The sequence below is a fragment of the Schistocerca americana genome, chromosome 8 (genome assembly GCF_021461395.2).
Source record: "Schistocerca americana isolate TAMUIC-IGC-003095 chromosome 8, iqSchAmer2.1, whole genome shotgun sequence".
Lineage (NCBI taxonomy): Eukaryota > Metazoa > Arthropoda > Insecta > Orthoptera > Acrididae > Schistocerca > Schistocerca americana.
Window position 1 is genome coordinate 373845258 of NC_060126.1, and position 24318 is coordinate 373869575.

Consider the following 24318-nt stretch of genomic DNA (forward strand, 5'->3'; position numbering starts at 1 on the left):
TCATGTTGAAGAGGAGCGCCGCAGCATTAACTTATTTCGTTTCAGCTAAAGTGCAGTTGTGGCAGAAATCAATGTATCGCAAGTAGCTGTCCGAACAGTTAGAAGCTTTGAGCAAAGACCATAGTTCGGTTATGGAAAAAGTAAATTCTTCAACTGAAGGCTTTCAGAATGTTATTGACGTAGATCAATTTGTTGAGAGAAAGTTTTCTGAGCAAACTCAGAAACGAGAACAGTAATTTGACACATGGCTGGAAGAAAACAAAATGAAATATCCTGGCGTATCGACAGTCAAATTAAAAAGGAGTGTGAAACGTTTTGTTACGCCTGTCGCGAGCACTAGCGGCAGCAGTAATCTCAACACGTTGCCAGTCAGCTCTTCACACGAACAGATACTTGGTAACGCGATATGTCATCGCGAAGTAGCGGGGGCTACAAGCCAAAATAATAGTCTAACAAGAGCTCAGAATGTCAATCGAATTAACAGTACTGCATCTAATGATATATATGGCAACGCTAAGAATTATGCATGTGTATGCTAGTCAGAAACTAATCACCGAGCTAGGTCAATACCCAATAATGAAAATTACCCACCTATTAGCAGAGAAGCAGAGCCTCAAGTGCTAAATAGGAAAATTGAAGAGGGTTTGATCAAGCACAAACACTTATTGCTTAAAAAGTTCTCGGTTTACTTGCCGCGTCAAATTTGGATAAAATCCCAAGCTTTCGATGACTACCTCCGTCATCTTCGTCAGGGGTAAAACTGACTGTCGTGGACCGGTGAGGCTTCCGCTTTTATAAGCAGTGGACGGCTTCTCATTGGCTGGATGACGTCACGGTGAAACCGATGCCTACTGAGGTGGCGGCCTCTATATCCATAGATTTTGTTTGCGCGCTTTATCCAGCGTTGCTTGCAGCGCCATCCATCGCAACAGGCGGAGAACTGCGAGGAATGTAAGAAGTCTCCCTCTGTGCTCTTTCTATATCAATTGCGCGCTTCCATGCATTGCTGAGTGCATAACCGGAATCTCTGTTGAAATTATTTTCACAGAGTCTAATTTCAACTGCTTCCCTGATGACAGAGTCCCAATAGTTTGAAGCGTGAGCAAGTAGTCTTGTTTCATCGAATAAAATCTTATGTTTATTTAACAAACTGTGCTCAGCCACCGCTGATTTTTCTAGATACCTGTATTTCAGGTGACGCTGATGTTCCACACAGCGATCGGCAACAGTTCTTATAGACTGGCCCACATAACTTTTTCCACACTCGCAAGGAATGCTGTAAATTCCCGGTACTCTCAGGCCAAGATTATCTTTCACGGGTCGCAGCATTTCCTTAATCTTCCTGGGTGGCCGGAAGACTGGTCTGATTCCCTGCCGGCTCAGGACTCTGCCGAACTTGCTGGTCGTTGCACCGCAGAATGGTAGCCGCGCGATGTGTTGGTCCTCTTGATCTGTTCGAACAGCGTCCTTTCTTGATTTCTTCGCCAGAGTAGATCTGATATCACGAACAGAATAACCATTTTTTATAAATACCGTCGTCAGATGGTTAATCTCGGAGCCGATATGATCCTTGTCCGAAATAGTCCTTGCTCTGTGTACCAAGGTGTTCAGCATAGCTCTCTTCTGAGCTGGGTGGTGAAAACTACGCGCATTTAGATATAAATCTGTATGTGTCGGTTTTCTGTGCACAGAATGTCCGAGACGTCCATCTGATTTTCGCTCCACCAGTACATCTAAGAAGGGTAACTTTCCATCCTTCTCCACCTCCACTGTAAATCTTATGTTCTGATGTATACCATTCAAATGTTCAACAAACTGCTGCAGTGCCTCATTGCCATGTGGCCAGATTAAAAACGTATCATCAACATACCTGAAGAAGCAGGATGGACGTAAGGGAGCACTGTTCAACGCTCGTTCTTCGAAATCCTCCATGAAGAAGTTAGCTATGGCTGGTGACAGTGGCGAACCCATGGCTGTTCCGTCAATCATTTCATAATATTTTCCACCATACAAAAAATAGGTGGTCGTCAAAGTGTGTCGAAATAACTTCAGTATTTCAGGAGAGAAATGAGCAGCCAACATTTTTAACGTATCTTCCACTGGAACCTTTGTAAACAAAGAGACCACATCTAGGCTGATCATGATGTCATTCGGACCTATCCTCATCTGCTTTATAATGTCAACAAACATTTTTGAGTTAGTAATATGATGGCTACAGTGGCCGACTATAGGTGCTAATAATTTGGTTAAGTATTTTGCCAACCGATATGTAGGAGACCCAATAGCACTAACAATAGGTCTCAACGGAACCCCATCCTTATGGACTTTGGGTAGACCATATAACCTGGGTGGCCTTGGTGCTCTTGGTCGTAGATTCTTGACTAGTTCTTCTGGGAGGCCAGAGTTCTTCAGTAGCTCCCCTGTCTTCCTACTAAGTGCTGCTGTGGGATCCCGTTTAAGAATACGGTACGTGGCATCTTCCAATAATATGGCCACTTTCTTATGATAATCGGTAGCATTGAGGATAACTGTGGCATTCCCTTTGTCGGCTGGTAGTACAACTAACTCTTCATCCTTCCCCAACGATTTCAATGCCACTTTCTCCACTCTGCTCACATTGGGCTTAGGAGGCTTGGCTGTTGCTAAAATCCGACTAGTTGCAAGCCTTACCTCATCTGCTGCCTCTTCGGGAAGGTGCCGAACCGCTTGTTCTACTCCACTGATAATCTCGGCCACTGGTAGCTTTTGTGGAGCTGGAGAAAAGTTCAGTCCCTTACTGAGAACCGAGATGGTGGCGTCGTCAATTTCCTTGTCGGAGAAGTTGATAACAGTGCGATGTGCGTCGCTGGACCCAGAAGTTCCTTTTCCCCGGCTTAGGCGCCGCGAAAGACTTCGTAGTCACAAACACTTATTGCCGTATGCGGGCGAGAAGGAATCCAGTCGTTTTCATCAAAGGATTTAAAGCTATTCTACCCAGGGCGTGGAATGAGAAACCAAAGATTAGGTTCATCCTGTCTCACATAAAAGGAGAAACCGCCTTGTGGGCAAATAAGACAACTGAATCTTGTGACACGCAAAATTAATTGGAAAAGGCGTTTCTTGCAAATTAGTGGTCGTTCAGCATTCAAGAAAGATTGCGTTAACAAGTTTACACTCCTGACTGGTACAAGGAAAAAAAAGTGATTCAAATGGCTCTAAACATTATGAGACTTATCATCTGAGGTCATCAGTCCCTTAGAACTACTTAAACCCAACTAAACTAAGGACATCACACACAGCCACGCCCGATGCAGGATTCGAACCTGCGACCGTAGCAACAGCGCGGTTCCGGACTGAAGCGCCTAGAACCGCTCGTCCACAACGACCGACTACAATGCATAAGAAGGCTCGTTGAGAGCATGTTTCGACAGATGCATAATCAAAACGAGATATTGGGACGAGCTAATCTCGGATCGAGATATAATCAGGGTATTGAAACGAAGACTACATGGACACTTTCGTGAGCAACTAGTGAACGTGACAGAAAGTGATCTGGTTCATTTCCTTTCGGTCATAGATTCAACTGATTTAATACAAGAATGGGGCGACCATTCAAAGGGTGGTACGTCTCCACAAAAGAAAGAGAAACGAAACCATTCACCATCAAACCACGTTAATGGTAATAATAATGGTAGTGCGTACCGGAAAAATGAATACAGCCGCAATGGAAACATACAAACGAACGGTAATGGTAGTCAGACATACGACCATAAGCGGGGGAACTAAGGCAGGGATAATTCGTGCCAGAACTGAAATAATAAGTGGAACAATACTAGGCAAAACAACTATTCTGGGCAGCGGGATAAAAGCCAAGGCTACCAGAATAGTAAAAATAGTCATAGTATGCCTACTAACCAGATCAGGGAAATAATAGTAGTCAATTAAACCCATAAGCTCAGGCACGGTCTTGTTCAAACCAGAAAGTGCGTATCGTTGAAGTTACAGACGACTGCCAGCCAAGCCCGTCTGCAGCTTTAAATACGGCCAGAAGCCATTGTTGGCCGGACAGGGTAGTGAGAGAATTACTGATGTCGAGCAAGGGAACGTTGTATCTGTAGTAAGATATAATGACGGCAACAGTATGCCTGCTGAATTAATGAACAAACGCCGTTCATGTTTAAAGTCAGAGAAAGAAATAGTGCAAACAGTGACCTTAGGCGACATCGATAGCATTCCGGGTAAACATTATTGTTGATACGGGTGCGACTGTTAGTTTAATGAGCGAAGGCCTCTTCAAGAGAGTATCTCGAGCATAAAAACTGCCTACAATACCAGTAATGAACTGCAAAGTGTCGGGTGCTATTGGTGCTCAGGCACAGGTCATAAAGCAACAGGTACAAGTAATAGTTCACGTATAGGGCGAAGCAATACAGTGTGACTTCCTCGTGCCCCCCCGAGCTCTGTCGGTACTTTGTGTACTTGGCTGTGAGTTTTTTACGGCATAAAGAGGCATACATTGACCTACCAACCGGAGAACTCAACAACAAGAACCAAAACAGGTGTGTTTCATTGGTGATATAAGAACAAAAGAAATGCATGGCAAATACCGCCAACGTATTAAAGTTACGTGACAAGGGTTAAGTGCGTTACACATCCTTGACAAACAGTTGAACGAAGTACTCTATGATTCAGATAACGGGGAAAGAAAAGAACCTCAGATACAACAGAGGATTCATTCGAAAATCTGATTACCTCACCTAAGACCAGCAAACACAACTAGCAGATTTTCTGTGTAATTATACTGCAGTGTTCTCTGACAAACCAGGAACAGTAAAAGGGTACCAATACAAGATAGAAGCATACCCACACACTACATACTGCCATGCGAATTACTCTGCACCTCGGTCCAAAAAAAGATTTTGTCAAAGACAAATCCGTAAGATGGTAGAATGGGGAATAGTAGAGCCTTGACTATCACCATACAGTAACCCTCTCGTAGCTGTTGCGAAGGCTGGAAACATCTGCCTGGTACTGGATGCTCGAGAGGCGAACAAAATTATTATTCCGGTCATAGCTCGACGTGAGAACCTTGAGCAACAAATCAAAAAGTTCTATACAGTGAAATATCTCGCCTCCATATGTATGAAACCATAGTACTGGCAAATAATGCTCACTGAGGATTCTAGAAAGTACCGTACACTGCTTTCATGTTTAATGATAGGAGCTGCCAATTCAGAGTACTACCGCTAGGCTTCAATCTAAGTGCGGGTGTCTCTATTACTGGCTTAGATGCAGTACTAGGCCCAGAATTACTCGAAAAGGTAACCTGTTATGTTGATTTGCTTCTAGCAACAGAGACATGGGAAGGACACATAGAAATTCTAGAAAAAAGTATTAAAGAAATTTTCGGAAGCTGCGTAAATACCAACATTGAAAAATCAAAGTTTGGACGTCAGCAGACGAAGTTTCGCCTTTGGGTATCACTCCAGATCCAAAGAAATCGTGTGTAATAGAAGAATTTCCAACGCCGTGCACAAAAAAGTAATTCAAAGGCTTTGTTGGTTTTTCAGACGATTCATGCCAGATAAGATCCTTAATACTGTATCACTTTTGGCACTATTAAAGAAAACTGCACCTTGGATGTGGACGAATGACTGTCAACTATCAGAGTAATCGGATTTGCAAGCAGAGAACTTCCGAGTTGTGAGTGCTCTTATTTGGTTACAGAATTAGAAGCATTATCTGTCGTGTGGGCAGTTAAGAAGCTTCGGTCCTACGTTTGTGGTAAACCTGTGAACGTTTACTGCGAGCATCAAGCTTTGAGGTTTTTACTCAAGTGCAAGTTGCTACACGACCGTTTAGCCCGGTGGGCACTTGTGCTACGGGAATACCAGACAAAGATCATGTATATAAAAGGAAAAAACTATGTAGAAGCAGACGTCTTATCCCGCTTACCACGGGGTGTGGACAACCTGTCCGATCTATTAGAACAAACCTTAGACTTGAAGGTTTTGCTAATAAAAAAAATCACTTTCATCGGCCAAAGTTTTTGCAGATGTGTAAAAACTTGTCTGACCTGCAACTTGCAGACTCAGCGTGGCAGAATATTATTGCCAGCTTGACACAAGATCCGCCACGTTCGTTCAGCCAGAATTCAGTTCTATATTATAGGAAGAATTCCGATGATGACGAGTGGTGGGAGTTTATATCTCTACATCTACATCTACATCTAAGTGATTAGTCTGCTATTCACAATTCAGTGCGTGGCAGAGGGTTCAATGAACCACCTTCAAGCTGTCTCTCTGCTGTTCCACTCTCAAACGGCACGCGGGAAAAACGAGCACTTAAATTTTTCTGTACGAGCCCTGACTTCTCTTATCTTATCATGATGATCATTTCTCAGTATGTAGGTGGGTGCCAACAGAACTTTTTCGCAATCGGAGGCGAAAACTGGTGATTGAAATTTCATGAGCATATCCCGTCGTAGCGAAAAACGCCTTTGTTTTAATGATTGCCACTCCAATTCACGTATCATGTGTGTGGCACTATCTGCCCTATTTCGCTATAATAGAAAACGAGCCGCTCTTCTTTGAACTTTTTCAATATCATCCGTCGGTCCCATCTGATACGGGTCCCACACCGCACAGCAATACTCCAGAATAGGGCGGACAAGAGTAGGATAAGCAGTCTCTTTAGTAGATCTGTTGCATCTTCTAAGTGTTCTGCCAATGAATCGCAGTCTTTGGTTTGCTCTACCCACAACATCATCTATGTAATCGTTCCAATTTAGGTTATTTGTAATTGTAATCCATAAGTATTAAGTTGAATTTACAGCCTTCAGATTTGTGTGACTTTTCGCGTAATCGAAATTTAGTAAATTTCTTTTAGTATTCATGTGAATAACTTCACACTTTTCTTTATTCAGGGTCGATTGCCACTTTTCGCACCACACTTACCTAAACCATTTTGCAATTCATTTTGGTGATCTGATGACTTTACAAGACGTTAAATGACAGCATCATCTGCAAATAATCTAAGAGGGCTACTTATATTGTCTCCTATGTCGTTAATATAGATCAGGAACAATAGAAGGCCTATAACACTTCCTTGGGGAACACCGGATATTACTTCTGTTTTACTCAATGACTCTCCGTTTATTACTTCGAACTGTGACCTTTCTGACAGGAAATCATGAATCCATTCGCACAGCTGAGGCGATATTCCGTAGACACACAGTTTGATTAGAAGACGCTTGTGCGGAACGATGTCAAAAGCCTTCTGAAAATCTAAAACTATGGAGTCAATTTAGCATCCCCTGTCGATAGCACGCATTACTTCATGAGTATGAAGATCTAGTTGTGTTCCGCAAGAACGATATTTTCTGAACCCGTGCTGACTATGCGTGTGTAAATCGTTTTCTTCGAGGTACGTCATAATGTTCGAATACAGTATATGTTCCAAAACCCTACTGCAAATCGACGTTAGTGATATGGGCCTGTAATTCAGCGGATTACTCCTATTTTCCTTTTTGGGTATTGTTACGACTTGAGAAATTTTCCAGTCTTTAGGTACGGAACTTTCTGTGAGCGAGCCGTTGTATATAATAGATAAATATGGAGCTATTGCATCTGTATACTCTGAAAGGAATCTGACTGGTATACCATCTGGACTGGAAGTCTTTCCTTTATTAAGTGATTTAAGCTGCTTTGCTACACCGAGGATATCTACTTCTATGTTTCTCATCTTCGCAGTTGTTCTTGATTGGAATTCGGGAATATTTACTCCTTTTTATTCCGTGAAGGAGTTTCGGAAAACCGTGTTTAATAACTCTGCTTTGGCGGCACTGTCATCAGTGACTTCACCGTTGTGTTCGCGCAGTGAAGGTATTGATTACGTCTTGCCACTGATGTGCTTTATGTATGACAAGAGTCTCTTGTGTTTTCTGCCAGATTCCGAGACAGAGATTCGTTGTGGAAATTTTTAAAAAGCATCTCGCATTGAACACGAGTATATTTCGGACTTCTGCAAAACTTTGCCAGTCTTGGAGAATTTGCATTCTTTTATTTTTGTCATGCTTTCTTAATTGCTTTTGCAACACTGATCTGACCCGTTTTGTGTACCATGGGATCATTACCTTCACTTATTAATTTATTTGGTATATATATCTCTCAATTGCCGTCGATACTATTTGTTTGAAATCATTTCATATCTTTACTACGCGTACGTGATCAGATCGGAAGGAGTGGAGACTGTCTCTTAAAAAGGCGTTAAGAGCATTTTTATTATCTTTTATTAAATAGATGTACTTTGCGTTTCCTTTTGATGGTTGTGGGTGTTACGGTGTTCAGCCTAGCATATACGAAGTTTTTCATACGGTATCTACGTTTGACCTTGTGGCATGTAGTGATCTATAAATGTGTGAACATACTTAAACCAAATTCTCATGCAAAACCGAGCGAGGTGGCGCAGTGGTTAGACACTGGACTCGCATTCGGAAGGACGACGGTTCAATCCCGCGTCCGGCCATCCTGATTTAGGTTTTCCGTGATTTCCCTAAATCACTCCAGGCAAATGCCGGGATGGTTCCTCTGAAAGGGCACGGCCGACTTCCTTCCCTATCCTTCCCTAATCCGATGAGACCGATGACCACGCTGTATGGTCTTCCCCAAACCAACCAACCAACCAACCATCTCATGCAAAGAAGTTTCGAAAACAGGTAAGTGTGTGGTACGGACATTCACATATGTCAAAAGACAAAATATTCTAACCGTCCGCATAAAAACGTACCGCATCGAGTGTCACCATCAGTCCGTTACAGTTCCTATCGTTTGACTCAGCTGGTTGCTTACCAACCGTCAGTGTCGGTGTAAAATATATACCTGCTGCATATAACACATTTTCCAAGTATATAAAGTTGTATGTACCCGCACGTTCTTAGGTCCTTTTCACGGTCTGTGCGGCTGCCCCCGTCGGAGGTTCGAGTCCTCTCTCGGGAATGGGTGTGCGCGTTGTCCATACCGTAAGTTAGTATAAGTTAGATTTAGTAGTGTGTAGGGTTAGGGACCGATGACATCAGCAGTTTGGTCCCATAATTTTTTTTAAAGTTGTATGCCTTTGAGACCAATACTACCACGGCAATAATCAGACACATGATAAAGGATTACATACAAAAAACTGACAAACCACAGCCGATCGTTACAGACAGTGCTGACTATTTCACAGGGTTCAAATGGGCACAGGTCGTGAAAGAACAGAATATAAAACAAATAAACCACCCTGAAGCTAGCTTAGTCTATAGAATATTTCGTGACTGCAATAGACCTATGAGAACTCATATTCCCAACAAGCATGAGAAATAGCGAGACTACCTACCGATTTTCGAAGAAATACATAACAATAGACCCCACACTTCTACGCGATATCCACTTCTGGAAGTATTAACTGGGAAGGAATGGGCGAAGGAATGGCTTAATCCCTTACCTACATCGCCTAGGCACTTTAAACAGAAAGGACAAATCTCTGACGATGTTTTAGCTAACTTGCCACGTGATACACAGACCAGAAAAATTGCATATGATTCATGTGTAAACATGACAAAGCCTTATCCAGTATATGATTTACTGTTGCTGCGAAAGCATCTAAAATCATCTAAGATCTTAAGGAGAATAAAGAAATGGCAATTACTTTACACCGATCCTTACAAGATTGTAAGAATACCAAATGGTTGTAGTTACGTCCTAGTGGACGTAAAGACAGGAAATATGACCGGTTATACTCTTACAAAGATATCAAACCATATCTAACAAAGTGTGAATGATTTGTAAATATTAGTTATAAGTGTATATAGCTGCAATTTTATTTACCTGATGAATATTTCTTTGCACATGTGTTAGTATGTAAGAGAAATCAGTGGCCATCTGCCAAAAGGAAATGAACAGACAGTAAATTTCATTAAATAATGAACAGTTGAGAACTTAATTTATATCAATTAAAATAAAGAATGCATGGATTCATATTTCTTTGCTTTTCCTATTTTATGATATGATTTGATATGATCCCATGAACCACGGACCTTGTCGTTCGTGGGGAGACTTGCGTGCCTCAGCGATACAGATAGCCGTACCCCGTGTGCAGCCACAATGGAGGGGTATCTGTGCGCAGTAGAGTGCCACTAAATACCAAATATTTTCTGTACGTTTCACGTTGCAAATAATGTGGGAAGGATATGTGTCTTCAGTACATACAGCATAATTTTACATGCAGATTCCCTTTCGAGTTTTGCGTGGAGTTAGGAGAAGTGTGTCGTATTTTTCTTACGGGAAAATACACTGCCGTCTCATCTAAGATAAATTCATGATAAATATGAAAGTTTACAAATATATTGCCAACCCATAAATGATTGTAAGGTGAGACCAGAATGAAGACAGGACGCATGTCTTGTAATTTGACACAGAGGTGCTAGTTACTCAAACATGTTCGCTAGGTTTGTAACCTCCCCGCAATTAAATTTATCGACAATAAATGAAAAATAACAATCTGAGCCAGGTGTAAGCTCCCCCCCCCCAAAAAAAGAAAGACAATTCAATGATAATTAAAACGAAAATAGACCGAAATGTCAATCTTAGGCCCTGTGCAATAATTAAACCCGAATTCTTACCTCAGTATTACTTTATCTCTAGATTCTGCTCTTATTCTTCGGCATAGCTTGGAGGAAATGTATCGCAAATATTCTTTGAATTTAAGTGAAACGTTTCTTTAAGGAAATGCATGGGAAATATTCTTTCAATTCAAATGATTGTTTTCTTAAAAAATTGCTTTGAAAACAAAATTATTATTGGGGCATTTCTTGAACAAATTAATTACAATAAGTATACTTTACATTATCTGATGTGCGCAATGCAGCTTGATTACCTTATTTAACAATATACCTCGACCTGTATCTTGACCAGAGACCCATGTCGACGCCCGCCGACTCCTCACATACGACAACGACCGTCTCGCACGCGCTACTAGCACAGACGAACTACATGCTCTCGCGACTCGCTACGTACAACAACTGACTCGCTACTCAACTGAACTCTCGCGTAGTCAAGCGCAGACTAGCCACGATAAATAACTCTCTGGTCAGAGATTCTGTCATGCCTCGCCATCGCTGGTACTGAATACATGAATACGTACGCGTTTCAGGTTGCATTACGGACCTTAAGTGGCAGACCTTTGAAATAAAGAACGTGCATATGAATTTGTGCTAATGAATGAATTCATGTGAACTAACAGACAGTGTACTAACGGCAGATGTGGAAACGTGTTAGCATCACAGGTCTAGGAAGTGACTTTTGTCCGTAGTCAAAACGTATTGCTTGGTAGGAACTGTTGAATCATGGAACGTTACTGCAAAGACTCGAATACGTCGAAACGCCCATTGGAAACTGAAATTTCGTAAAATCGTGTGTTTGTGTAGATAAAGAACTGTGTGTATGACAGCTGCAAATAAACAGTTATGACTGTGTGCAATAGCACCCATATGTGTTTTTTATTCAGAACTAAAAATGCAAACAAAAGAATCAAACGTCGAACTTTAACAGTGACTTACGTAGCATGCAACAGAGAGCAGCTGCGTGTAGAATATCTGTGATGTGCACTCGACTCCCGCGAACATACACGAACTGCGTAGCGATAACAGTGACGCCTATGAGTAACAATGTGGACCGAACGTTACGCGAACTAAGAGCGTGGTCCATGCGGAAGCTGTGTGGACTGACATGAATGTGGGTTAGGCAGCATCGCAGCAAACACTCCATACTGGTTCTGGGCGTGAAATTATTGATCTCCGTGCGTTCTCTTCTAGCGGAAAGTATGTCATAAAGTGTGTCTAGCGCAGACTGTTCACTTTCATGAAACTTGTCGCCGGAGATGGTAAAGGCACTCAGCGTCGTTCTGCAGACCTACGGTTCCTGATGAGCTTTGAACTACCAGCTGTTCCTGGCCTGCGAACACGTAATCTCGGAAACCGTCGGGAAAGACTTCGTCGCCGAAGAAGACAAATAAAAAATAATATTTTTCAATGTATAATTTATCCACAAAGCAATTTATGTAAACATCAACATCGAAAGACAGACAGTTGCAAATAGACTCTTTTCACAAATGTTAAAAACAATAATATGTGTACAGCAAGAATAATAGAGTGTGATCGATACCTTCGGAGGTTTCTTCCAGGTCTTTTTTCCTATCCGAACCGCGCCCGAATGGAGGGATCTATTTAAAACGACCTAAGTTATAAATATATGAAGAAGGTATATGTTCATGTCCGAAAGAACAGATACCATCTTCATATACACTCCTGGAAATGGAAAAAAGAACACATTGACACCGGTGTGTCAGACCCACCATACTTGCTCCGGACACTGCGAGAGGGCTGTACAAGCAATGATCACACGCACGGCACAGCGGACACACCAAGAACCGCGGTGTTGGCCGTCGAATGGCGCTAGCTGCGCAGCATTTGTGCACCGCCGCCGTCAGTGTCAGCCAGTTTGCCGTGGCATACGGAGCTCCATCGCAGTCTTTAACACTGGTAGCATGCCGCGACCGCTTGGACGTGAACCGTATGTGCAGTTGACGGACTTTGAGCGAGGGCGTATAGTGGGCATGCGGGAGGCCGGGTGGACGTACCGCCGAATTGCTCAACACGTGGGGCGTGAGGTCTCCACAGTACATCGATGTTGTCGCCAGTGGTCGGCGGAAGGTGAACGTGCCCGTCGACCTGGGACCGGACCGCAGCGACGCACGGATGCACGCCAAGACCGTAGGATCCTACGCAGTGCCGTAGGGGACCGCACCGCCACTTCCCAGCAAATTAGGGACACTGTTGCTCCTGGGGTATCGGCGAGGACCATTCGCAATCGTCTCCATGAAGCTGGGCTACGGTCCCGCACACCGTTAGGCCGTCTTACGCTCACGCCCCAACATCGTGCAGCCCGCCTCCAGTGGTGTCGCGACAGGCGTGAATGGAGGGACGAATGGAGACGTGTCGTCTTCAGCGATGAGAGTCGCTTCTGCCTTGGTGCCAATGATGGTCGTATGCGTGTTTGGCGCCGTGCAGGTGAGCGCCACAATCAGGACTGCATACGACCGAGGCACACAGGACCAACACCCGGCATCATGGTGTGGGGAGCGATCTCCTACACTGGCCGTACACCACTGGTGATCGTCGAGGGGACACTGAATAGTGCACGGTACATCCAAACCGTCATCGAACCCATCGTTCTACCCTTCCTAGACCGGCAAGGGAACTTGCTGTTCCAACAGGACAATGCACGTCCGCATGTATCCCGTGCCACCCAACGTGCTCTAGAAGGTGTAAGTCAACTACCCTGGCCAGCAAGATCTCCGGATCTGTCCCCCATTGAGCATGTTTGGGACTGGATGAAGCGTCGTCTCACGCGGTCTGCACATCCAGCACGAACGCTGGTCCAACTGAGGCGCCAGGTGGAAATGGCATGGCAAGCCGTTCCACAGGACTACATCCAGCATCTCTACGATCGTCTCCATGGGAGAATAGCAGCCTGCATTGCTGCGAAAGGTGGATATACACTGTACTAGTGCCGACATTGTGCATGCTCTGTTGCCTGTGTCTATGTGCCTGTGGTTCTGTCAGTGTGATCATGTGATGTATCTGACCCCAGGAATGTGTCAATAAAGTTTCCCCTTCCTGGGACAATGAATTCACGGTGTTCTTATTTCAATTTCCAAGAGTGTAGTTAAGGCTAGCTGGTCATTGACCTTCTTTTTCTGTGCGGATGCACACGTATTGCCCGAACTCTTGCGGGACTCGGTAAGATTGTCTGACGCGAGTAATGAGTGTAATGGGCAGGGGCACTACGAATGCAGTGTGTGGACATTAAGTTGGGAATGTGGTCTCAAGGGGAGCGTGCAAGGGATAAGCCGCTGCAGTCGCACTGTCCTCTGTGCCCTCGGTGGTTCAGCTGGGTAGAGCGTTTGCCTAGTAAGCAAGAGATCCCGGGTTCGAGTCCCTGTCGGGGCACACATTTTCAACTGTCTCCGTTGATGTATATCAACGCCTGTCGACAGCTTAAGGTCTTGATTTAATTATAATTTCATTTAAGTTATAAAATAGTGCTGCGGACAAGCAGAACAATCTCGACGTGCTTCCGTAGCTAACGGCTGCAATACGCTCGCATGCGCGAACTATAACTTTCACTGTGCTACAATCACGCAACTGTGAGAACATATTTGACCTTGATTCGTTTTATTTATTTTTTTATTTTTTTGCTTCCAAATTAAGGACAATGTGTTGTCAGTGACTGAATTCAATGCAAGACAGTGTAGCTCGGTTGCTAAAAGAATTTCCTGAACTCTTTTTTGAGGTTTTAGGCAAGGTTAACAATTTTGTTGCATATATTGCTATGAAAGACAATGCTAAGCCGAAATTTTGCCGGAAAACTGTTCCCATTACATTACGGTACAAAGTCGCTGCTGAACTTCAAGAATTGCAAAACAGCGGAGCTATTGAGCCGATACCAGCTAATCAATGGGCAAGTCCACTGGGTTTGTTCCCCAAACATTCCGATCACATTCGCCTCTGTGTTGACTTTAAGCCTACAGTCAAAAAAAATGGTTCAAATGGCTCTGAGCACTATGGGACTTAACTGCTACGGTCATCAGTCCCCTAGAACTTAGAACTACTTAAACCTAACTAACCTAAGGACAGCACACAACACCCAGCCATCACGAGGCAGAGAAAATCCCTGATCCCGCCGGGAATCGAACCCGGCAACCCGGGCGTGGGAAGCGAGAACGCTACCGCACGACCACGAGATGCGGGCAAGCCTACAGTCAGTCCACAAACTGTGAGTGATACTTATTCATTGTCACGCCCAGACGATCTCATCGACAGATTAGGAGCTGGTCGCTACTTTTCGAAAATTGATTTGGGCGATTCATATCTTCAAATACCACTAGACGAAGAATCTCAAAAATGTGTGTGTTGTGACCATTCATTTGGGCTTGTTTAAATATTTACGTTTGCATTTCGGTAGTGCTTCCGCACCCGCCATTTTCCGACGATATTAGGAACACCTGACAGCTCAAGTACCAAACTGTTCAAACTATATGGACAATATAGTCGTAGAAGGTCGTACACCTGAAGAAAACATTGCAAATTTGTGTGTGTTATCTGATGCAGGACTAAAGTGTAGACTGGAAAAGTATTTTTTTTAACCTGAGCTGCAGTCTCTTAAACATGTCATAAACAGTCAATGTGTACATCCTCTATAGTCACACTTGTTAGCCATACTTGGTCTACCAGTTCCTGGCAATGTCACAGAACTGCAGTCAGTTTTAGAGAAAATGAACTATTATATTCGATTCATACCGAATGCTGCACAAATCACAGTTCCATTGCATCGCTTGCATTGTAAGAATCTCCCCTTTGTTTGGACAGGTGAGCGCCAAGAAGCTTTTCAAAAACTTAGAGATGGATTGCTCAGTGATCGCTGCTTGGTTCACTTTTATCCTGACAAAATCAGTTGTGCTGCAAGCTGACGCTTCATTTTACGAAATCGGTGCAGTGCTTTCTAACAGAATTGGTTATAAAGACAGGCCTATTGCTTTCGTATCAAAAGTGTTGTCCACAGCTCAGTTTAACTACTCACAAGTACAGAAAATTGCATTGGCTAATGTGTTAGGTGTCACCAAATTACCCGACTATTTGTATGGTAGAAAATTCTACTTAGTGACGGATCACAAGCCATTGCACTCCTTGTTTCATCCGACGAAGACGATTCCTGTACGAACTGCCGAAAAATTGCAAAGATGGGCTTTGTTGTTGTCTAACTATCAGTACGAGATTGTGTATCATCCGACAGCTGAACATGGTAATGCAGATGCACTTTCATGTCTTCCGATTGGCCATGATAGAGACTTTGACGCTTCTGCTGCATCTTTTTGTCACATCGATGCTCAGGATTCGGAATTGCTTCAGTCCTTCCCTGTGAACTACATGAAAATTGCACAGGCCACCGAAGTTTATTCAGATTAGAACATTTTGTTAAACTACATTCGCACATCTTGGCCTCGCTCATTGCGCAGCACAAAGAACTCGATAGTGCACCGATACTTTGCAGGACGGCATAGCCTCGCTATACAGCAAGGTGTTATTCTTGTTCAAAATGACTGTAGACAGTCACGTGTGTTGACCCCCAAAGCTTTGCGAAAAGAAGAGTTGCAGTTACTTCACCAAGGACACTGGCGATTTGTTCGTACAAAGCAGTTAACGTGTCGACACTGTACTTGGCATGGTATGGACACCCAAATAGAGCAGATGACGTCACAGTGTCCCCTCCGCCACAAAAATTCTCTGCTTGGCCTAAGTCGCAATTATCATGGCAAAGTGTGCACATAGACTTTGTGGAACACTTTGGTCTTTGTGGAAGACTTTTTGGAACACTCTTTGGTTGATTGTGGTTGACTCTTACAGCAAGTTTTCTTTTACTGTGCCAATGAACTCGACAACGTCATGTAGCACAAGATAGGCGTTGTCCTTTATTTTTTCCCTCGAAGGTTTTCCTGAAGTCATAATGTCGGACAACGCCCTCTGTTTTCGTCAAATGAATTTGAAACATTCTGTGAACGCAGACGCATACAGCATCTAAAGAGTGCACCGTTCCATCCAAAGTCAAATGGCGAAGCGGAACGTTTTCTCCGAACCTTCAAGCAGCAGATGGCCAAACTTCGCATCGCACACACCACGGATAAAGCATTGCGACTATTTCTCACCTCCTATCGTTCGCATCCACGACATGGGCCATCACCGGAGGAATTGCTTGACAGCAGCCGCTATTGGACACTGCTCCACTTGCTTCACCCTCCTCAGCAACCGGCGCCGGTGGAAGGACGCAAGTATCGCTTCGCGCCACGTGATATTGTGTTTTTCAGGCTGCAGAAAGAGGGCACGGGGCGAGATCCTTCGTCGTCTTTGCCCATGCATGTATCTCATTTCAGGACCGGACGGATTGCAGCGCCTACATCACGATCAAATTCGCCACTGTCACATGCACGGTGATCCTTCCGTATCTCTTCCCACAGATTCACGGAACCTGAGGACAGCGCGGCCACATCAGCCGCAGAGGGTGTCATCACGACACCGCGGTACGACCCCATGGAGCCTTCGCCTCCTGTCGTCCTATCGATGTAGCTGGACCCACCCCCACTGCAACAGCCGACGCCTTCTACATCTTGTTATGGGCCTCAGGAAGTGGACGCGTACCCTTCTGGTCGCTTTCCGAGGTGTGTTTCCACCAGAGCGAAGACCGTATGGCAGGGTACGATTGGCGGTCTACCGTCCCCTGCATCCACAGTTTCGAGTCCACGGCAGAATCCACGCTCCTGCTTCCCCCGCCGTTGTCGTACTCCCTATACGACGGCGGTCCGTCGCTTTGGGCTGTGAAGTAGACGTCAGCCAATTGCAAGCTGACTGATCCCTCTCCAGGACTCCGAACGACCGCGCCCCAGTTGAAGAATAGCATCAAAAGTAGTCATTTCGCTTCTACCATGTAGCACTTTCTGTCGCTCTTTGCTTGCGACACATCTACGTAAATACAAACTTAAGTATTGCAATCATTTCCTTTTGTAATAAAACTCCTCAATACGATTTGTTTGAATGTTGTTTAGCGATCCGAGAAAGCAGGTTTCCTAGACACCCCGTACTTTGACGACTAGGCAGGATCAACCTACACTTAATATTCGTAGATGTATTAACCTAATCGTTCATCTGTTACTATAAACACCAATACTACTAAAATACTACATACACAAAATTAGCAGTTCCAGTTCTTTGTACAATAGCGTATACAATTTTGTGTTAAGGTCACAGTGAAATATACTGTCCAGTCACATAGATGTGACCAACTGTCAAAAGCCTGAATAACCACATTTTGCAGCACGGAACACTGTGAGACACGCAGGAAGAGAGTCAATGAGGTTCTGGAAAGCACCGACAGGGATGTGAAGCCATGCTTAGTACCGTAGCCAGATGCGTTAGGTTTCTCGGTTGAGCATCCATGGCGCGTACAATCCGATCGAGACTGGCCAACAGATTCTCGAATGAATTTAAGGCCGTGGAATTTCGTTCCAGTGGACTATGGTAAATTCATCCTGGCGCTATTCGAACATGCATGTACACTGCGAGCTGTGAGACACGCTGCATTGCCCTGCTGGGAGATGCCCTGGGCCAAGCAAAAATAAACTGCATTTAAGGGTGGACATGATTCTCAAGGATAGATGCCTACTTTTGTTGATCCATTGTGTCTTTCGGAATAACGAGATCACCTAGGGAATGCGACGAAAACATTCCCCAGACCACAACGCTCCCTCCTTCAGCTTGGGCCCCTTCGAAGATTGTTGGAGAGTGTTTGCTTTCCGACGGTTCATGTTGTAAACGCCAATAACCATCAGTCCCAAAGAGCATAGAACGTGGTTCATATGGAAAGGTTACCTGTCGCCACTCAGTGGTCGTCCAGTGCGTGCAAAGTCCAGCCTTTGCTGTCGATGAACAACAGTCGGCATGGGTGCATGAGTCAGCACCTGGTGCACAAGCCCATACACAGCAATGTCTGCTGAACGGTCGTTGGGGAGACACTGCTGGTAGCCCCAGGTTCATGTCGGCGGTCAGTTGCTCAACATTTGCACGTCTATTTGACCGTACACATCTCCGCAGTTGTTGTTCACCCCTGTCATCTACGGCCGTGGTGCCACACAGTTGCTTCGGCGCCGGATTTTCATAGCGTCATTTTGCCATGCACCGTATATTTTAACCGCCAACTGCCTTGCCGCAGTGGTAACACCGGTCCCCGTCGGTTCACCGAAGTTAAGCGCTGTCGGGCTGGGCTAGCACTTGGACGGGTGACCGTCCGGTCTGCCGAGCGCTGTTGGCAAGCGGGGTGCACTCAGCCCTTCTGAGGCAAAGTGAGGAGCTACTTGACTGAGAAGTAGCGGCTCCGGTCTCGGAAACTGACATACGGCCGGGAGAGCGGTGTGCTGACCACATGCTCCTCCATATCCGCATCTAGTGACGCCTGTGGGCTGAGGATGACATGGAGGCCAGTCGGTACCTTTGGGCCTTCATGACCTGTGCTGTAGGAGAGTATATTTTAACCGCCCGCGCATAAGCGAACAGCTTACAAACTTAGCCGTTTCGAAATGGTGCAGCCTCGGGCTCGAAAGTCAGTGGTTATACCCTTTTGAACGTCAGATAAATCTGTCCGATTCCGGATTATGACAATGACTGCACTAATAACCACGTCCACGTCCACCGATACGTTTTACATATCCTCCACTGCTAATTCTGCCACCTGCCGTCTGTTAGTGGTTATGGCACGTTGACATCAAGCTAACGTGGTGGTCACGTTAGTATGACGGGACCATGTAATGTTGACTGTGAGTGTAATTCGTATAAGTAATTCAGTGACGGGACTATTCTTATCCGAATCGATAGGAAAAATAACGCCTCCAACAATAGTCCTGATGTCCATGGCTGACATCGCAAGCAGAAGACGAAGAAACAGAGAAACTGTAAGAGAATACTGAAAAGGTCATTCACTATGTGAAGCGAGATGAAAATCTAATAATCACGGAGGACTACAATACTGTTGTACGGGAAGGAATTGAAGAAAGGATTACGGGAGAATTTGGGCTTGGTATAAGGAACCAGAGAGGAGAAAGACTAATCGAGCTCTGCAATAGATTTCAAATGGGAATAGTGAATACTCTGATCAAGAACCACGAGAGGAGAAGACGTACTTGCAAAAGATTCGGAGAGAAGGGAAGACTCCAGGCGGATTACATCACGGTGAGACAAAGATACTCAGATCAGGTTCTGGTTTGCAAGGCGTACCCAGGAGCAGATATAGACCCATACCACAACTTAACAATGACTGTCGTCCTACCGCAAATTAGCACGAGTGGCACTAAGTACGCCTATCTACGACCGGACGATTTATGTGGCTTAGCGGTAACAAATTATACTCTCACGTCGTAAGCAGAAGCAAGTCCATATCAGTCGTCAGTGAAGTACGACACTTAGCACAGGAAGAACACCAATTATCTTCACCAACGTACAGCCAGAACAGAGCAGAACTGAACTCCTAGGTGGAGGGTGCTACTATTTATACGAGGGACGTTCAATAATTAATGTAACATGTTTTTCTTTCGACCACTTTCGGTTGAAAAAATGCAATTTTGTTGTGGGCGTCATCGAATATTCGCTCTTCAGACCGTACAGTTTCATACTTGCTTTACTTTGCTTTACGCGATCAGGCCCAGAGATTGGCGCTTCAGACCCTACAGAAGATACTTACTTTACTTTACTTTACGCGATCAGGCCCAGAGAACCGCGCGCTACTAAAAGGTTCCTGCTCCACTGGGTCCTGTTTCCTGCCTCTTGGCGCCAATCATTCTCTATTCCAATCTGCAGCATGTCCTGATGGATTCCATCCCTCCATCTCCTCTTTGGTCTTCCTAGTGAGCGTCTTCCATAGGGCGTATAATCCATAGCTTTCAAAGGCCATCGGCGTTTATACATCCGACTGACATGTCCTGGCGATACAAGGCACTTGGTTCTCATCAATCCTACAATGTTTGGTCTATTGTACATTTCGTCTAGTTCACAATTATGTCTGATCCTCCATTTTTCCCGTGACCTCATCTTATACCGGATCAAAGATCTTCAAAAACAAGATGATTGTTCAAGTCTTTTTTCCGGATATTCCAAGTTTCACAACCATACAGTATTAAGAGTTTTATACAACTGGCGTTTGAAATTCCTCGAGAGATCACACGATGCAAGAAGTTGACTGAGACCAAAGTATGATCGTTTCACGGCTCGGATCCTCGCTTTGATTTCTGCTTCACATGCTCCGTCTTCTGTAAAGATTACCCCCAGATATTTAAATTCTCGAACCCTTTTGTATGATCGATTTCCGACTACCAAGGGCTGGAGTGGGTCTCTTGAATAAGCATGGGTCCTGCTCATCACCGGATATTCTATCTTTGATTCATTCACAAGGAGTCCAGTTTTGCTTCCTTCCGCCTCCACGTTTTCACTCATCCGCATTAGTTCCTCGTTAGATCCGAACAAGAGGGCCACATTATCAACAAACGCGAGAGGACTGATTTTCTCACCCTGTACCTCTATACCCCCGAAGCTTTTAGGAGAAACAGTTTCATGAAGTTCCGATTGGTGGCGGCGCTATACGTAGCTTTCAAAATGGCGTCTGTAATGGAGATGTGTTCCAAACAGAGAGTTGCCATTGCGTTTGTTTTGGCGGAAAACCGTAGCATCGCAGATATTCAGGGGCACTTGCAGAATGTCTACGGAGACGTGGAAACGAACAAAAGCACGCTGAGCTGTTGGGCGAGTCATCTGTCTTCATCGCACAAGGTCGCGCCAACCTGTCCGAGCTCCCGTGTGCCGGCCTGTCGCACACAGTTCTGACTCCTGCAATATTGGAACAGGCGGAGACTCGCATTCAAGATGATCGAAAGATTAGAAACACCTCGCTGCACTACTGGACGTTACTGTCGGCAGTGCTGACGCACTAACAGTAGACCATAAAGAGCAACAAAGAGCCATCTGTGCGGAATTGCTTGCGCGTCAAGAGACTGATGGTGACAATGTTTTGTCGAACGTCGAACATCGAGTGTCGTAACCCCTCCCCACCCTCCCTCCTCTGAAGAAAAAGTTGAAAATCACACTCTTTGCCGGTAAAGTGATGGCGATTGTCTCGAAGGGATTATTCTGTTTGATGTCCTCCCTCATGGTGCAATAATAAACTAGAAAGCATATTGTGCTATTCTCAGGAAATTGAAGAAACCAATTCAGCGAATTCGTCATCACAAGAATACAAACTAACTTCTCCTTCTTCATGACAACGCAAGGCCTCACGTAAGTCTGCGCACTCAGAGGAGCTCACAAAACTTCATTGGACTATTGTTCCCCATTCGCACTACATTCGGATCTCGCACCTTCCGATTTCCATGTATTTGTCCCAATGAAGGAAGCACTTTGTGGGATGCAGTACGTGGATGATGGGGAAGTTTCTGATGCAGCGAGACCTTGGCTCCGGCATCGACCAGTAAAGTGGTACCATGCGGGCATACAAGCCCTCCCAGTACGGTGGCGTAAGGTCGTGGCGTTGAACGATGACCACGTTGAAAAATAGCGTTTTGTAGCCAAAAAAGAGGAGAATAATATGACGTATTGGAATCCGGAATAAAAACAAACAGTTTACAGAGAAAAATGTGTTACATTACTTATTGACCGTCCCTTGTACAACCACTGAATAGTCCAGAATATACTAACATTGCAAACATAAGACGTTTCGAGAATCTTCCAGAATGGATTTTACCAAAATCACTACACTGGTTGCTGCAGTTAGCTTTCACATATAGACAAAAAAACGCCGTGGGGAATTCTATTTCAGTAATATGTATAGATACGTATTGAAAGCTATACACGTATCCAGGCGAGCGCTGCATGCAGGAAGCGGTTACTAGGGTTGTGAAGGGGTTGTTTCCGTTAAAGGTACCATCTTCCAATCAGATACGAACCCCCTGCCCATCTGGAAGATACATCAGTCACAAAGTTCTAATGAAATGCTAGTCCTTTCAGATCGGATATAGGGATACAGAAAACGGTAATGCGGTATCAGTACATTACAGCTTCATTCAAGGAAAGGTGCCAGAATTAGTATCAGTTATTGATGGTTATAATGCTCAGGCAGTAGCAGGAACAGTAAACTAGTTGAAACTGGAAGTGAATAGCAACGAAATTCTAAGTTCAGACTGGAAGTTTTATCCTAAGTATGGGTTAGTAGCTCATGGTGGTGCAGTAAAGAACTGTATAATACCCAGTGAGGTTATCGCAGATTCCGAATAAGAGCTAATCTGTGCGAAGTTAGCCGTCTAAGTTCAATCAAAGGTGGCAGTCCGATGCTTTTATACACCGCCTCTATCAGGAGCTATCGTTGCAGAGCGCTTTAGAGAGAACGTGCAGAATATAGTTAGTAACGTTTCTGATCATGCTGTCGCAATAGAGGGTGACTTCAACTTGCCCAGGTATAATTTGAGAAAGATATTCTACGAAAACTGAATGTCTTGTCCGAAAATTACGTCGATCAGATAATTAGAGAACCAACTCATGAAGGAAACGTCGTAGACCTGCTAGCAATAGACGGAACTGAACTTGTCGACTCATTTAACGCGGAGGAAGTTACCAGTGATCGTAAGGGTGCGCCAGCAGCTGTGATTGCAGGTACTACAAGAAATATTAAGGAAGGTAGGAAAATATTTTTATTTAGTAAGAGTGACAGTATACAAATTACAAAATATCGGAGTAGTAAACATCACGTATTCAGTGCTGAGGACGAGGATGGGGAGCACAAATCATAAAACCGAAAAACTTTGTTCAATATGCCTTAGCCAAGTGGATTCCAAGCACAGTCTTAACGGAAAGGAAAGACTGCCGTGCTTTAACAACCGTCTTAAAAATTTGCTCTGTAATCAAAGAGAGCTCGCTAGAAGATTCAATAGTCACAACATAGCTGACAAACAAAACCGGTACGAAGTGAAAATGAGAGTAAGGAGACAAGAGAGAAGTGTTCAATGACATTAAAAGTACAAATTTTTCCAACCGAAGTGTCTAAAATACTAAAAGGCATAAAAGCTTCAGGACTAGATAAGATACCTGTACGATTCTACAAAGATTATGCGAAAAAACTTATCCCCTTTCTGGCAGCAGTTTATTGTACATTGCTGAAGCAGCGAAGGGTACGTACCGACTGGAAGAAAGGATACGTCATTCCTGTTATTCAGAAGGTCCGTAGGACAGATGTGCACAATTATAGACCTATATCGATGACGTCAATCTGTTGTAGAAATATGAAACATGTTTTATGCTCAAGAATCATGATGTTTTTGGAGAACGAAAATCTCCTCTACAAAAATCATTATGGATTCCGCAAACAGAGATCTTGCGAAACTCAGCTCGCTCTGTTTCTCCATGAGATACATAGCGATGAAGGCAACGGCTCTCAGATTAAGGCTGCGTTTCTTGACGAATTTGAGGCCGTCCCGCACTGCCGTCCTGTGAAACAAATAATACGAATTCACTGTGTATCGGATGAGATTTGCGGCTGCATTCAGAACTTCCTTGCAGAGAGAACACACGACGTTGGTCTTAATAAACGAAATCGGAAGATGTAAAGGTAATTTCCCGAGTATCGCAAGGCAGTGTGATAGAACCGTTCCTGTTTACTGTTCACT

At 44.4% G+C, this 24318-nt stretch overlaps 1 non-coding gene across 1 annotated transcript; it reads left to right on the plus strand.

The window, feature by feature from the left end:
• Window positions 1-13948: 13948 nt before the first annotated feature.
• Trnat-agu lies at window positions 13949-14023 on the plus strand. The gene has a single exon. It is a non-coding gene; the product is annotated as a tRNA-Thr (tRNA).
• The last annotated feature ends 10295 nt before the right edge of the window (window positions 14024-24318 follow it).